At 42.5% G+C, this 15910-nt stretch overlaps 1 protein-coding gene across 1 annotated transcript in view; it reads left to right on the top strand.

Moving 5' to 3' along the window:
* Positions 1 to 3891: 3891 nt before the first annotated feature.
* The window catches only part of LOC124113767 (acyl-CoA-binding domain-containing protein 6-like), a 90221-nt gene continuing 78202 nt past the window's right edge, over positions 3892 to 15910 (top strand). The window contains exon 1 of the mRNA XM_046474280.2: positions 3892 to 4051. The gene's annotated coding sequence lies outside the window, so the exon portion shown is untranslated. The remainder of the gene's footprint in view (positions 4052 to 15910) is intronic.

Raw genomic sequence — 15910 nt, forward strand, 5'->3', positions numbered from 1 at the left:
ACGTGCCATCGGCATGTTGCAGACGGGAACGTCCGTAGCTGAAGTCGCAAGGACGACGGGTTGTAGTCGACGGACTGTTTATGATTTACAGACGCGTCTACAGCAAACGGGTACCACCGCTGATGCTACCATGCTGACACGTCTGGGATGCTATTGGCAGAAGTCTGCGCACTCTCCAGAACCAACCACAGAATTTGCAAGATCTTGGCACCATTTTGCAGCAACAATGGCGTCGTCTTCCCAATCATGTGTTCACAAGCATCACAAGGTCCATGCGGAGGCGTTGTGTGGCAGTTGTCAACGCACATGGTGGCCATACACGCTACTGAACTTGTGTGCCATCAGATTCTCGTGCTTGGGATTTAAACTGTTGATGTTATTACCGAATACCGTAGGTGCTTGGAACAAATTATGGTTACCACCGTTAATTAAAATCCTTCTTTGGACATTAATGATTAAAAATTACCTTCTCTGATACATTTGTCCGTTGTATATCATGTATTGGATTACTTTTAAAAATGTGAAGTTTTTAATTTGACAGCAACACACTACACAAGACTAACATCTCTCCACCCCGAACTTGGCTGCCAAACTATACGAGCCACATAAAGAAACTGTGCACGGAGAAAATATAGATATAAGGGCACACCGTCCATATATGATATATAGGTTTGAACACAGCAATTATTGGAGACATTCAAACACTCATGCACGTGCCATGCGATATGACGTCATTGATGGGGGCCTATGGACGTGCAATGTGTTACTGCACGTGCAGCCTGTGCAGCTGTACACAGCATGTGCAACTCAAAATTCGCTGTCACTTTGGAAAGCATGATCTGTGGTCATTCAAAAATTCAAAACTTCTCAGGCACAGACACAAGCATATCACAAGCAAATCATGCCAAGATTGAAAGCTGCACAGCGTCATGAAGCCATTGGAATGATCCGAGCGGGAATGAGGCAACAACAGGTGGCAACACATTTCCAATGCCATCGTAACACGATATCGGCATTGGTGAGGCGTTATTAGAACACAAATGACGTTGCCGACCACACACGTTCAGGACGTCCCCGAGTAACGACGCCAAGACAGGACAGATGGATTCGAGTGACACATCTCCGACACAGGTTCCAAACGGCAGTAACGACGTCCCAGACAATTCCTGGACTGCGCCGTATCCATCCCAACACTGTTAGGAATCGTTTACGTCAGTACGGGATTCGACCACGACGCCCTGCCATACGTCCCATCCTGACACACCGTCATCGAGTCAACCGTCTAAGATGGTGTCGAAATCATGTTCGCCAACCTCGAATATGGTGGAGAAATGTTGTCTTTACAGATGAATCGAGGTTCAACATTTCCCACAGTGACGGGCGCCAACGTGTCTACCGGCGTTTGGGAGAACGTTATGCACGCAACTGTATTGTGGAGAGGAATCGTTTTGGAGGTGGCTCTGTGATGATTTGGGGTGGGATAACAGCACGGCACCGAACCCCTTTGGTGGTTGTTCGGGGCAATCTCACCGGTGTTGGCTACAGAGATCAGATTCTGAGGCCTTTCCTGCAACGTCATGGCCCGGGATTGACATTTCAACAGGACAACGCTCGTCCTCACACGGCTAGGGTCGCAATGGATTTCCTTCACCATAACAATGTCATGTTACTGCCATGGCCTGCAATTTCTCCAGATCTCTCCCCAATACAGCATGTGTGGGATGAAATGGAGCGCCGTCTGCGTCGTCTTCCACATCCTCCAGATAACGTCCGTGACTTGGCACAGGATTTGAGGAGGATATGGCAGGCCATTCCCCAGGCCTTCCAGGCCCATTTGGTGGACTCCATGCGTCGCCGATGCACTGCTGTGATTCACGCACAGGGTGGTCATACCCGTTATTGACTTTGTGACTTTGTCGTTTGACCCCCTACTCCATTTTGATCTTCTGACGTCATCGTAACAGATGTTGTTCAGGTCCCGTTGACATTTTCTTATGGTCCGATAATTCAGCTGCTACAGCGTCTGCATCATTTTGTTCTTGCTGTGTTGTATTTCAATCCAGAATATATTTTCTCCGTGCACAGTTTCTTTATGTGGCTAGTATAGTTGTTGACAGTCTCCGCGTTGTTCTGTTCCTATGAATAATCTAGATTGGTGATTCTCTTGCAATTTATATTCAGAATATTATTGTAATGAACTCATATAAAATGTGTGTACTTTTTGTTAACGCTGTCCATGAAATGAAAAGTTTTAAATTGCCGTTTCAAGCAAAGAACAGTCATAATCAAAATTGCCACTTTTTGACGAATGACGCCTATATACTAGTATACTCTTCAAAAAAGAAAGGCAAAGCTAGGTTTTTGTGAGGTAGGAAAATACATTTATACGAAGAACGGTATAAAGTATTGAGGCAAAATGTTGTAGAGAGACATCTGACAATGGAAGAGACGAGTATGCGAATCACATCCTGGGGAATAGTAGCCCACTCGGCCTGCAACGCAAAAGCCAACTGCTGCAACGTCTGGTGTTGGGGTTTTATTCATCATACAGGTACTCTATCGGGTTCAAATCCGGGGATATGGAGGGCCAGGGGAGAACATCAACGTTGTTGTTGTGTAGACAGGCTCTTGTGATCCGTGTTGTATGCGGTCGAGCGTTGTCCTGCTGAATACACCGTTGCCGTTGGCTGCAATTGGGAGGGCGTGTGGTAGGAGAGAAGAATTTCGTTGATGCATCGTTGAACCTTAAGGTTGCCCTGGATATGGACCAAACCTGTCCTGCCATGATGAGAGATAGCCGCCCAAATCATAACGCTACCCCCACCAAACCTGTCCACTTCCTGTACGCTGTTTCCGGCGTAACGTTCTCCTCGACGTCTGTAGACCCGTACTCTTCCATCCCCTCGACGGAGGAGAAATCTTGATTCGTCGCTGAACCAGACATCTCTCCATCGCAGATGGGGCCATACCCTGTGTTGACGACACCAATGCAGTCGTTGTTGACGATGTTGTCGGCTCAATATGACGCGTCGAACAGGACGTCTTGCTTGTAGACCTGCTGCTATTTAACGGTTTTGTACGGTCTGGTCGGAGATTCTGCACAGTCCGGGTATTTGGGATGCGGTTGAGTAGGCTGTGGTCGTCTTTTCACGTAGGCGGCGCAGTCGGATGTAGCGATCTTGCTTTGAGTCGGTTACTCTTGGTCGTCCCGACCTTGGCCGATCACGTGTTGACCCATGCTGTTGAATCCGACCCCATAGCCTTGTAATGGTGCTGGGCGCTACATTGAAAACCCTGGCTACAGCTGATCGGGATTCCCCTGCCTACAATTTTTAAGCGGCCTATGGCGTAGCTTCTTTGCACTTCTGATAATCTTGGCGTGGTGTTGAACTATCACTGTTCGATTGACGCAGATGCCAGGCACTTAAAAATCCTGCACTTTAATACCGTTCATAGTGCTGCAGCACGTGCAGTGGGTGCAGCTCCATGGCCCTTTTGTTAATGAACTGGATGCGTTTTTCCGAATCGTCCGTGTTTCCCGACTAATGGTTTGCATGTCCTTGTGATCTTTTGATCCGTGAAATTTGTCACTGACACTATAACATATTAAACCTCTTTATTTTGCACCTCTTGGTCCACTTATTTTGCTTTTATGACCAAAAATATCCGTTTCTTTTTTTGAAGACTATAAATTTATTCAGTTTCAATTTGATACTCGGCGTATATATTGGAGTAGAGGCTAATTTCTAATGGTAAACATGTTTAAAGCGATTAGCATTTCACATTTATTTGTGTTTACATGTGAACCTATCAGTTAATTTCATTGCTTGTAAAACGGTTTTCGCCTCGAAAAAGGAGCCGTTTTGGCTGTGGTCGAGGTTCCGTTTTCGTTCGGTGACGTTTTGTAGAGGTGCCGTTTTAGCAATGATCTGCCTTCAGGTGGCTGATCAAATCAAAATATCGCGCATATTTTGTTCGTTTACTTATTCACTGGATGAAATAAGACCAATAGCAGAACGTCTGACGAAGATTCAGCCTATTTTACCACAAAGTAAGGCTAAACATCAGGTTTCAGTGTTTGCAATATTTGGCCGGTACCAGTAGGCTATTGCACCCAGTAGTTTCGTATCTAGTTTGCCCAGATTGTATATTTGTAGTTTGTATTGATGCCTAGATCGTTTCGTAACCAAGTTGTTTCGAATTCCTATGTAATTTAGTATCTCTTTATTCCTTCATAAGACAAGGTTATAAATGTATTAACTCCATTGCAAATATGACTTTTTCGTGGAAGGAATTTCTATCAGCACATGGCCAGTAAATGTGGACCTGTTTGGTTACTACACATTTAGCCTGTGACTATTAGGCCTCTTGTCTGCTAACAAACTCGTAGACTTCTAACAATCTCACAGATTTCGGCCTCGTCTACGAGTTTGTTAGTATAGAATAGGCCTATTAGTTACATTGGCCTGTGGTTAAAAAATAAGCAGAAAATACCATGTAGTTGACATTGAGCATATACAATTATTGGAACAGTATCAATCATGCCTTGGCGTGGAACTTCATCCTATAAGCATGTTTAGTTACATTTTTTTCAAACAGAACAAAGAAAAAATAAAATCACTCAGTGTACACTGTTGTAAGTTTGTTTTGACAGGAGCATAGATATCAAACATGGTAGATGTTCGGCTCCCCAACAGTGCATTTTAACATGGTCATTCTTGGCTAGAAAACTCAACGGTTTTGGTAGCAGGTGGCAAAAAGACCAGATTGCAACTGTTCATGTTCTCACATTAGTGAAATGCTGTGACTTGTCAAACAATCTGAATAAATCATACCATGTGGCAGTAATTTTGTAATTGGCAATAGTTATGATTGTAACTGGCAGCAGGTTTTTGAAGGTGCGGGAAGGAATTTTTGCATTGACCTTGACCTTGTGTGTATCCCAAACTCTGTCCCAGCACTTGGCACCCTTGTAACACTCCAGGTATATTGAGAGCTTTGCTGTGAGGAGCTTGTTACAGGCATGTTTACAGTCATCAACTTCTGGCATTAACTGGGGGAAAATGAGCGTCTGCGAGCCATTGGTATGCTTGAAGCAGGATTGAGTCAACGTGATGTTGCAAGACAATTTAACGTCCACAGAAACACCATTTGGTGTTTATGGCAACGTTGGCAACTGATGAAATTGTTCTACCGTTTTTGCATCGTCATGGCCCAGGCATTACCTTTCAACATGACAATGCCCGGCCTCAAATTGCTCGATTTGTTCAGGATTCTCTTCATCAAAACAACGTGAATGTCATCCCCTGGCCGGCTCACTCCCATGATCTCTCACCAATCGAACACATGTGGGATGAGATGGATCGGCACCTTCGACGTCAACCACGTGTTCCACAGACACTCCAGGAACTTCGAAACATGCTCCAGCAGATATGGACAGATATCCCACAGGACTTTGTGCGACGCCTGGTCCATTCCATGAGACGAAGATGTGTTGCTTGTATCGCAACCAGAGGTGGACACACATGCTATTGATTTGTAAATTGACATTTTGGCATTTTTTTAAATCACGCATTTTCTGAAGTCAGTATGGCAAATTAACCATTTGAACACTTACAGGAGTCTTTTATCTGTTGCAAACCCAAATTGTTTCAGATTTGGTAAAAAACATAACTTTGCATTAAATCTTATTCAGTGTCACAGGAACTTTTGTTGTTCAGTATATATAGGCTTGATTAGCTCATAACTGTGTTAGCTCCGTTGTATGCATGATACAAAGGCTTCATTGGGTATTTACGCGTGCTGTTTTTATGCATTGGAGTTTTTCATTTAATGCACACGTTTTTGTTCGCAAGATGATTGAAAGAAATTGGGTTTTGAATATTTTTGAGTATTTTACGCAAATACGCAGCATTTCTGTAGCTCTGTTGTTGAATGAGGAGCATCAGGGTTTGGAAAAAATCAGAAACTCTAGCTAGATGCTATAACCTTGATGCCAAGTCTACACTCCACATTTATGTTGGTTCAAAACATACTGGTGGAAATGAATAACTGAACACTAATTCTTCGGACACTGCAACATGATATGCTAATTTGGTTCCCAGCCCTGTCTACCATATACGCGTTGAAAACAATGCACACAAGCAGATCTCAACATTTGATTCTGACATGTGTTGATTTGTATTGTTGCTATTTCAAACTGACTGGCAGTAAATCCTATTTCCCTGTGGTTTTTACTGTTCCCTTATTCGTTTCCATCAGTAAATGATGAAGTAAAAAAGGACCTTTTTGAAGGCTTATGAATATTCCACTGCGGCATACAGGCAGAGTTTGGCAGTCAAAGAAGAGGGGTGATTACAATACAGATCTTGATTATCGATCAGATTGTCTTGACAGGGCGCTGCCATTTTGTTTGAAGCAAATTCAAGTGATAAAAGGGGTGGAATCAGATTGGTCAGTTGGAGGGACATAGAAAGGGCATAACTCGTTATAGCCACTGGCGGCGTTATGATCGAGCCTGGAAATTCCAGCCCTTTTCGGCAAGGGTGGAAACAGGACTTCCTCAGGAAGATGAAGTGGAGTTTGCAAGGGAAAGAATGTTTGTCAGGATTGTAGTTGAGGCAGCTGTCATTGTCAGACGACTTCAAGCAGTGTGGGCATGCTGAGATTGAGACTTAATTGTTTGAATAGAAGATAGATCAGTTACATCAGGCTGCAACACCAGGCTGCAACACTGACAGATGATTTGGTAACTGACACAAGTAATTTCAGGCAGTACAATTACTCTCCAAGGAATGGAAGGTGTACTCTCAGGTCAAGTCAGTTGGGTAATTCAGTTCAGGAAAAGGGGGCTTGGTTGACCCAGTCGTCTAAGGCGCCACTATTGCAGTGCAGAGTTGCATCCCTTGGGCACACCAGAATCCCGGTTCGCCTCAATGATGACACTAGTTTTGACAGCAAGATATCTGAGCTTGTGGGTTTCACCAAAGTGGTAAACATCTAAGACCTGCAGTGCTCTACAAAGAAACTGCATCAGTGGAGACAGGGTGGGGTGGGGTGGGGTGGGGTGGGGAGGGGTGGGGACCCCTTCAGCATAAAATCATGGGGTCATTTTCAAAACTAATGGAGACACACTCTGAGATATCATATTAAACTTAAAAGTCCATGGTTTGCAGTTCCATGGCCATCACTGAAAATTTCTACCTTTCCTCAATTTGTCACCATGGTCTCTGTCTGGAGAGCCATGCAAATTTTTCTGTGTATCGCCAACATAGTTTGTGGTCAGCGATTTTGCAATTTTGAAGCAGAGACATCTTTGGACTATGATTACTATATTTGCAAAAATATGTAAACTCGAACCCAACAAGACGCTGCCTCAGCAGAACACTGCACCTGTATCCCTTTGGGCTTTCCTCCTGCATCAAGCAGGCGGTTGGGTAGCCTAGTGGTTAAAGCGTTTGCTTGTCACGCCGAAGACCCGGGTTCGATTCCCGACATTGGTACAATGTGTGAAGCCCATTTCTTGTGTCCCCCGCTGTGATATTGCTGGAATATTGCTAAAAGCAGCGTAAAACAACACTCACTCACTCACTATTTATTGCTGCTGCCACATGTTTAACACTATGTATCGCCTTTCATGATTGCAAACCAAATTCTCTACATTTCACTATAATTTGTTGATTGTTCATTGATCTTGTGTGGTTATTTACTGATTTCACCATTAAGTTCTGTACCTACCAATTTATGGGTAAACCATGTTTCAGTTTGGGAATAAACATGTGACAATAATTACACACTTAATACAGTTGGTGTAGTGATTTTCCTTCTCATTTGTCATGCATGATATATATTCCAATCTAACTGTGTGTACTCCATTACTTTCACAGTTAAGACATGACTCTATGAAAGTAGTTTCTTGTGTGAAAAGTCACATGACAATAGATGACGTCAGTTGTTCTCGCTCTACCAAAATGACAACTATAAAGCATGGGTTGCTGAAGACCTATGCTTACCTGGATCTTCACAGGTGTAATGTGGCAGGAAACTCTGAAGTGGTGCAGGTCTCACCACTTTAGTGAAACCCACGAGCATGGATATGGTGAGCCTGACTCACCGATCTGTTTCAATAATAGTAGCCTCTTGCGACCAGCATGGGTTGTAATAAAGGGCAATTCTAACCCGGATCTTTAGGGATAGAAAGTTGACTACTGAAAATAGGCGTATTTCTGTCCATGAAGGACAGGGAAACAAACACTCAAAATATGACTTTCTCGTCGACTGACTGTACCAGTCACTGTCATCGGCTAAACAGCATGTGCCATGTGATCTCATGCATATCTTCAGTTATTGAAATGTCTTTCTATTTTATCTCTCATATCAAATTCAAATATTTTATTAATTAAAATTGATAAGAAATGTTATTATCAAATTGTCTTCTGCCAAAAGACTTGATCCCTAACTTGATCTGCACAAGCTTATCCACAACACAATTTGCTATTGATTTTGTGATATATTCCTGCATTTTTGTAAAGTGGTATGTGAGGTTTTAAAATCATATAATTCTTGTGAATCCTCTACCTCTATTACATCTTTGCCATAAATGCTGTATTTTTGCTTCAGTCACACTAACTAAAAGTTTCAGATTTTCAACAGACGTCGTCTTTACTGTCAATCACACAATTAGTTGTTCCCAAATGGCGGGAATCTCACTATTTTCTTGTTTGTGCTAGAGTCAACACCTATTGTTATTGTTGTAACGATCTAGCACTTGGTATTAGTCACATTAATCTAAGATTCTAATAGTTTTCTAAGAAACAGACACAGTAAGTAAATATCAAAAGCTGCTAGTTGGAGTGAAGATCGCACGCACTTGAGTATCAGCTCTGGCTAAGAAGAATTCCCCGGTCAAGAGACAGCATGGGGCACAGCCATCTGTCTTTGCAACACACAGCCGATCGTACCAACCAGCCGGCCACTCGGGGGCAGAATCAGAATTTTATGAAGAGATAAATCAGGCTGACGACTCGCCTCAGCGGGATTATACGGAGGGATATACTTTTGTGGAACTCATCAAGGATTTATATCACGTCATGCCTGTACTCCAACCTCCTATGACAGAAAATTCACCACCTAAGATGCTGTAATAGTGGCGATGTCATGCTCCTACATCATCTCAACACATTCACCAGACATTACCTAGGCCGAGTTATGCAGGCAAGGTAGTAGACCAGATGTCAGAGAGTCTACTCAAGCTCAGACATGATGAACGACTACCATAAGCTCCTTTGAAGCGGAAGTTGAATAAAACTCATGATACTCCACTTCCGTATTATCAAAGACTTTATGAAGCTAGTACACAACCCTAATACTAATGCCATGTTACCTGCTTATCTTATTAAGGCATAACCGGAGAGACTCCTATGACTTTTAGGACAGCTCAGGTCGGACTCCTCCACAGCCTGCTAGACACCATTGTCAGAATGCAGGAAGACTTACTCTCCACCCAAGTCTGGATGTCTTCACAGCTACTATAGGTTCAGCGTCAACAACTACAAGCACAGATTTGTTCAAGAGCTGTTTCTAAACAAACCAAGAGGTTGATAATGTCACAACCGATATCTGCTCCCAAGACATTCAAAGGCAATTTGGGACATGTCATAGAAGAGGTCCGACAAGATACAACGGAACGATTCCAAGCATCAACTGTCAGCCTAGCTGCCAAGGCACATGGATCTTCCCATCCCCAGAAGCGTTCCTGAGATCAGAAGGATTCGTCATATAAACAGCCTCCTAAGAAGCCGTTTGTCCCCTCCAGGAAGGATTCGTTCCAACCAAATCGGGGGTGCAACAAGTGCCAATCTGATCAGGAATCTTTTTGTCACTCCGACGAGAAACGAGGATCCCATCGCCGGTGCAAAACTGGGGGGACAGGTGAACGCAGATTTTCACTTCCTTGCCACCAACTCTGATGTTATAGACCCTTTTGACCTGGTTATGTCTATGGACTGCAATTTACACCTACCATCTTTCAACTTAATGCCGACTCCGGGGCCAGTGGGAAGGCGCCTTCTGTCATACGCCGAAAATTGGAAGCAGATTACGCCCGACCGCTGGATTCTAGACGTAATGGCTCAGGGATACAAAGTGCATTTCAGGAAACGTCCTATCTTGAAAACTCAAGCTGTTGGACGCAGATTTCATCTCGTCGGAGCCAAACTAGCGGCAGCAGATCTGGCCGTCAATAAGCTACTAAAGAAGCGAGCCATTTGAAGACTAGCGGAGACCAACAAAACCAAAGGTTTTTATTCTCCGGTATTCCTAGTTCCAGAAGAAGAATACGACTGACATGAGGATGATAATCGACCTAAAGATCCTCAACAAGAAATGACTGGTACCTCCACCAAAGTTCCAGATTGAATCCGATCCGATACATCCATCTTTGCGGAAATACCTGCTCTTCACAATCAATGGTCGATGTTAAGAGTTCGAGGCCTTACCATTTCGAGATATCAATAGCCCCTTGGCTCTTTACCAGGATTACAGCGCAAGTCATCAGATTTGCCCAGCTTGTACGAATCCATGGATACCTGAACTATTTCCTGGCTGCAGACCAAGAGGAAGCTCAGTTACACCAGAACATGATATTTCTGGTCCAGCTTATGACCTGCCTAGTCTTCCTAGTCAATCAGTCCAAGTACGAGACCACATCGTATACATCGGAGCGCTTTTATAACTACACAAGGGATATCTATGTCCACCAAGTATAGATTCGTCAAGACTATCACGATGATTCAATCCCTATTAAGTCAACCCAGCAGGCCTCTAAGGTGGTTGATGTCTTTTCCAGGCAACTTCACACCTCTACAGGATATTACCTTCAGAGGAAGGTTGATGTTACGTCCTCTACAGACATGGGTCAACTCACTAAGATCCCATATGTTGCAGGCATATGTTTCCTCAAACTCAATGAAGGTAGACTGAAGGTGCTAATGAATTGTCAGGTCTTGAACATGTGGGAGGGATGCATGCTTTTGTCTCCAGATATAGCACTGGAGGAGGTTGCATGCTTATATTTTTGCAAGTATTTGCAAACACTGTTCTAGTTACATGTATTTTGTAAATGAACACTTATCTAAGAAACACATATGCACAAACTTAAAGAACAAACAAATTGCATGTTTTCTAATGTGGAAGGTCAATTACCAAATACACTTCCCACAAATATGTGTTAATAAAAATAGTCGAAATACTGCTTGCAAATGCATCTATCATCTTCCTGAGGCAAGGGAGTTAACTTACTTTAAAAGTCCAGTTTCCACTCTTGCCGAACTAAGCTGGAATTTCTGGGCTCGACTGTAGCGCCACCATTGGCTATTACGAGTTATGTCCCTTCTATATCCCCACTACTGACCAATCAGATTCCACCTTTCATATCTCGTGTATTTGTGGAAAGTGAAAATGGCTGCGCCCAGTCAAGATGATCTCATTGATAATACAGCTCTTTATTGTAATGAAACGGGTCCTACCTCGCGAAGTGCGACAAGGGTGGAAACTGGACTTTTGAAGTCAGTTAACTCCCTTGCTTCAGGAAGGTGGCATCTGTTAGTAGAATTTGGAACACCTCTCCCGAACGCAGGCCATCCATGATGCACATGGTGTGCCCCCAAACATTCCTTCTAGTCTCTTTCGCCATGTAGAACAACTATGTGAAAATGCTCTGGCATCATTCAACAATTTTTCCCTCTTTTTTCTTTAGCAGGATTACGACTTGATTGCAATTCATTGACATATCTACGATCACCAGTGATTATGCAGATGATCAGTGCAGGGTGGATGCAACTCCTTTGTTGAGGAATTAACCTCACTTACCTTCTCCTTGATCACCTCTAAAATCAAATTCTCATGTGACCATCTGCGCATCATGACACTTACGCCTGTCATGACTACTATGTCTGTGGTTCAACCCACCACTGGACCACTAGCTACGTCTACTTCTGCAGTGGTTACTGCTGCAATGTCGGTGACACCTTCTGCAGAGGAAGAAAAGCAGGCATGCATGTTTTGATCACTTTCTATCATCTACGAGAGTGCCTCAGAAGTACCACCGTCACCATTTTCTTTCACTTGTTGGTGAAGACTCATTTAATCCTTAATATGACGAGGGACACAGCATCACCGAATCCATTGGTCGCCTTGGTGAAGGCATCTTTCAACTCGGTGCTGGCTCTCGACAGTGACATTAAGGTTAACAGACTGTCCCTGAGCTCCAAACTTGAAGATCAGAAGAAGTTTTATTCTCCTGCATGAGATTTGAATGTTGTGGTTTGCCATCTCAACTTGGCTCCATAAAACCCTTGGTGTCTGTGTCCTTGAAACTATTATTCTGCCTGCCTTAGCCACTGTGGCTTGTCAGCTTACCCACTTGGTGAACATCTGGTGTCATCACTGATTTCCAGTAGTCCATTCATAAATCTTTCACTGCTATTTTGCCCTTTATTATCTTGTGTTGATGTTTTACATTTCCTGCCCTAATGTTATACCTGTACACTGAAGAATGTACATTAAAATCTTCACTGTCAATCATACTTTATTGTCCCCCGCCGCGCGAAAGCGCGAAGCGGGGGATATAGTATTCACGACCGTCCGTCCGTACGTCTGTACGTCCGTCCGTACATCCCACCTGTTTGTTGCCGCGATATCTCAAGAACTAAACACTGGATTGTCTCCATATTTGGAACTATGGTGTATATACAAATTCCGCAGACACCAGTCGGTTTTGGTGATCTTGACCCCATTTTCAAGGTCACAGCAGGCAAATCTGCTTTTGGAGTTGGAAAATGGTGTTGCCGCGATATCTCAAGAACTAATCGCTGGATTGTCTTCATATTTGGAACTATGGTGTATATACAAATTCCGCAGTCACCAGTCGGTTTTGGTGACCTTGACCCCATTTTCAAGGTCACAGCAGGCAAATCTGCTTTTGGAGTTGGAAAACGGTGTTGCCGCGATATCTCAAGAACTAATCGCTGGATTGTCTTCATATTTGGAACTATGGTGTATATACAGACTCCGCAGACACTAGTCGGTTTTGGTGACCTTGACCCCATTTTCAAGGTCACAGCAGGCAAATCTGATTTGGAGTTGGAAAACGGTGTTGCCGCAATATCTCAAGAACTAAACACTGGATTGTCTTCATATTTGGAACTATGGTGTATATACAGACTCCGCAGACACCAGTCGGTTTTGGTGACCTTGATCCCATTTTCAAGGTCACAGCAGGCAAATCTGCTTTTGGAGTTGGAAAACGGTGTTGCAGCGATATCTCAAGAACTAATCGCTGGATTGTCTTCATATTTGGAACTAAGGTGTATATACAGACACCGCATACACCAGTCGGTTTTGGTGACCTTGACCCCATTTTCAAGGTCACAGCAGGCAAATCTGTTTTTTGAGTTGGAAAACGGTGTTGCCGCAATATCTCAAGAACTAATCCCTAGATTGTCTTCATATTTGGTACTATGGTGTATATACAGGCGGGGGACATTTCGTCACTTTGTGACAAATACTTGTTATCATGTACAGTCAAGACTTGTTTATCAGCCACTCGTTAATCTGACTATCGCCTTTATCCGACACTAATGATGGGAACCGATTAAATCAGTCCTATTTAGACCCGTTAATCTGACAGTCTCGCACTCCAACTCTGGCACACCTAATTTGCAAAGAATTACCGAAATCACTCATTAATCAGTCTGGTTAATCTAACACGGTGATCAGCGTTCTCCATGGTCATCTGCCCATGAGTACACAGCCCGTGTCATAGTCAAACAGTCTCTACCGGTAACAGTTATTTTGTGTTGAGCTTTAGAGGTTGCATGATTAGAAAACATATTCCACTGACAATGTAACATAACAATATGAAATTTTCATTTTTATTTTTTAAATTACGGGTTTGTATCGTTATCTATCGTGTAGTTTTCGAGCACATACGTTCATACTACTTAATTTCGTTCATCCGACATAATCATATGCAACCAACCATGTTGGATTAATGGGACCCGACTGTACATGGCTATTATCAGGAGAGAATGATCTTAGTCATTTGGCATGGGGTACCTATTGATGTTACACTGGTTACTGCACGGAAATCAGTTTGTGTAATGCACATGAGAGGTGGCCATGTAAGTGGACAAATCGACCTCCCTCCATCATGACTGTTGGATAAAGTATGCAACATGTGAGACAGGATAAGTCAATATTTGATAATTTTCCATTGAATTTAATATTTGATATTCATGTCTCCCAGGCTAAACTGCCCAACTGTCCAACCCCACTCAGTGTTGAATCGTCTAGACTGTACTCCAGCTGGAGAAGACAAGAATGGGGGCTTGGGGGCAGGCGTCATGGACTGGTTGCTTTTGTGAAGGTGTTTTAAGTTTCTACGAATGGATACATTTAAGAGCAGTGTCTCATGTTTGTTTGATTGCAACATGTGAGACGGGATAAGTATTAATCATTAAAGGATAGGTAAAGTCAGCATAGCAACTTTGCAGATTTTATTGATTTAGGGCAACTGGAGTCACAAATGCTTGACCAAAATTATATTTGAAAAACGGAATAGTGTAAAATAGACGATAAAAAACGACAGACAAAATCATCCCCCAAATGAAAAATTCCTCCAGTAAGGGGATTACCCCTAGTGCAGGTTAAAACGGGCTCCCGGTGTTTGATGTGCTGTGCAATTTCAACGATCGGGACAATCGGGACAATCGGGCCTAAGCTCGGTCTGCCTGCTTGTGCCTCGGATTCAATAATACATTGTCTTTTTACTGTCTGTTCATCCATTTCATTACCGTGTGCACAGCTTATGTCACCTTAGTAACAACACTGAAGACGCCTTCACTGACAGGCATTTGTTGGGTGGAATAGGGCTTGGGGCAGCTGGTGTTTTATTACCCAAACAGGATGTTAGTAATAAAACACTAGTTACCCATTGTTAATTGTTAGTTTAATTATTTACAATGTCCAGATTAAAGGTTGTTTCACACGTTCAACAATGTATGCCATGTTGTTATTTTCGTAGGATTAACAGAAAAAGCAAAAACAGTATCTGTAAAACCGCAGAGAATCACAAGATTGATAAACGTGGCAAACATATCAGCGAATGAAACAGTTGTCAGCACTGCGCCGGTACCTTTAGGCCACGCCCCCAAATAGGTTTGTTTGGAAGCTGATAACAAGGAGTGTGATTTTAGCACTTTTAATTAGACATTTAAGGACTTTCTACGAATATTTTGAATTTTTCTCTCACGAAATTTGACTAAATGTATTCAGGAAAATTGATATTCGCAAGAAAATCCGTTCATTTTTTTCACTTTTTTGCCCTTTAAATTTAAAGTTAAATTGTCAAATTGGATATAAATTCCTTGAACAAGTTGTATCAGATCACAAACTGTCTACTGTTATAAAATGACCAGACATGATATCCCTCTAAATAGATCTTTTGAGATCTGAAACTTAAAACCATGAAATTACACATTCTTTAAGCTCACAATGACTGAAGGTCCAAGTGATCTGGCATGTTGTCCGTCATCTGTCCATCTGCTGACCACCATAATGGTACTCAGATTTGTTCAAGACATTAAAATCAATATATAATATTTTTAAATATCTAATTGTTTCAGAATTTTCTTCCCAGATTCCTTAAGGTCTAGAAATGTAAAACATCATTTTAAGTGTTTGAAAATTTATTAGAAACAACTATTCATAAACTTTATGAACATTGGAATGGAATTGGCAAATATAGTTAATTTATGACTGAAAATGTTTAGGCATAATCTTCCCAGAAACTAATGATTTAGCATATCAAGAGAGATGGTATTTTGGTAGGATATATGGCACTTATTCAGAT

The sequence above is a fragment of the Haliotis rufescens genome, unplaced genomic scaffold (assembly GCF_023055435.1).
Source record: "Haliotis rufescens isolate VD_foot unplaced genomic scaffold, xgHalRufe1.0.p SCAF_8, whole genome shotgun sequence".
NCBI lineage: Eukaryota > Metazoa > Mollusca > Gastropoda > Lepetellida > Haliotidae > Haliotis > Haliotis rufescens.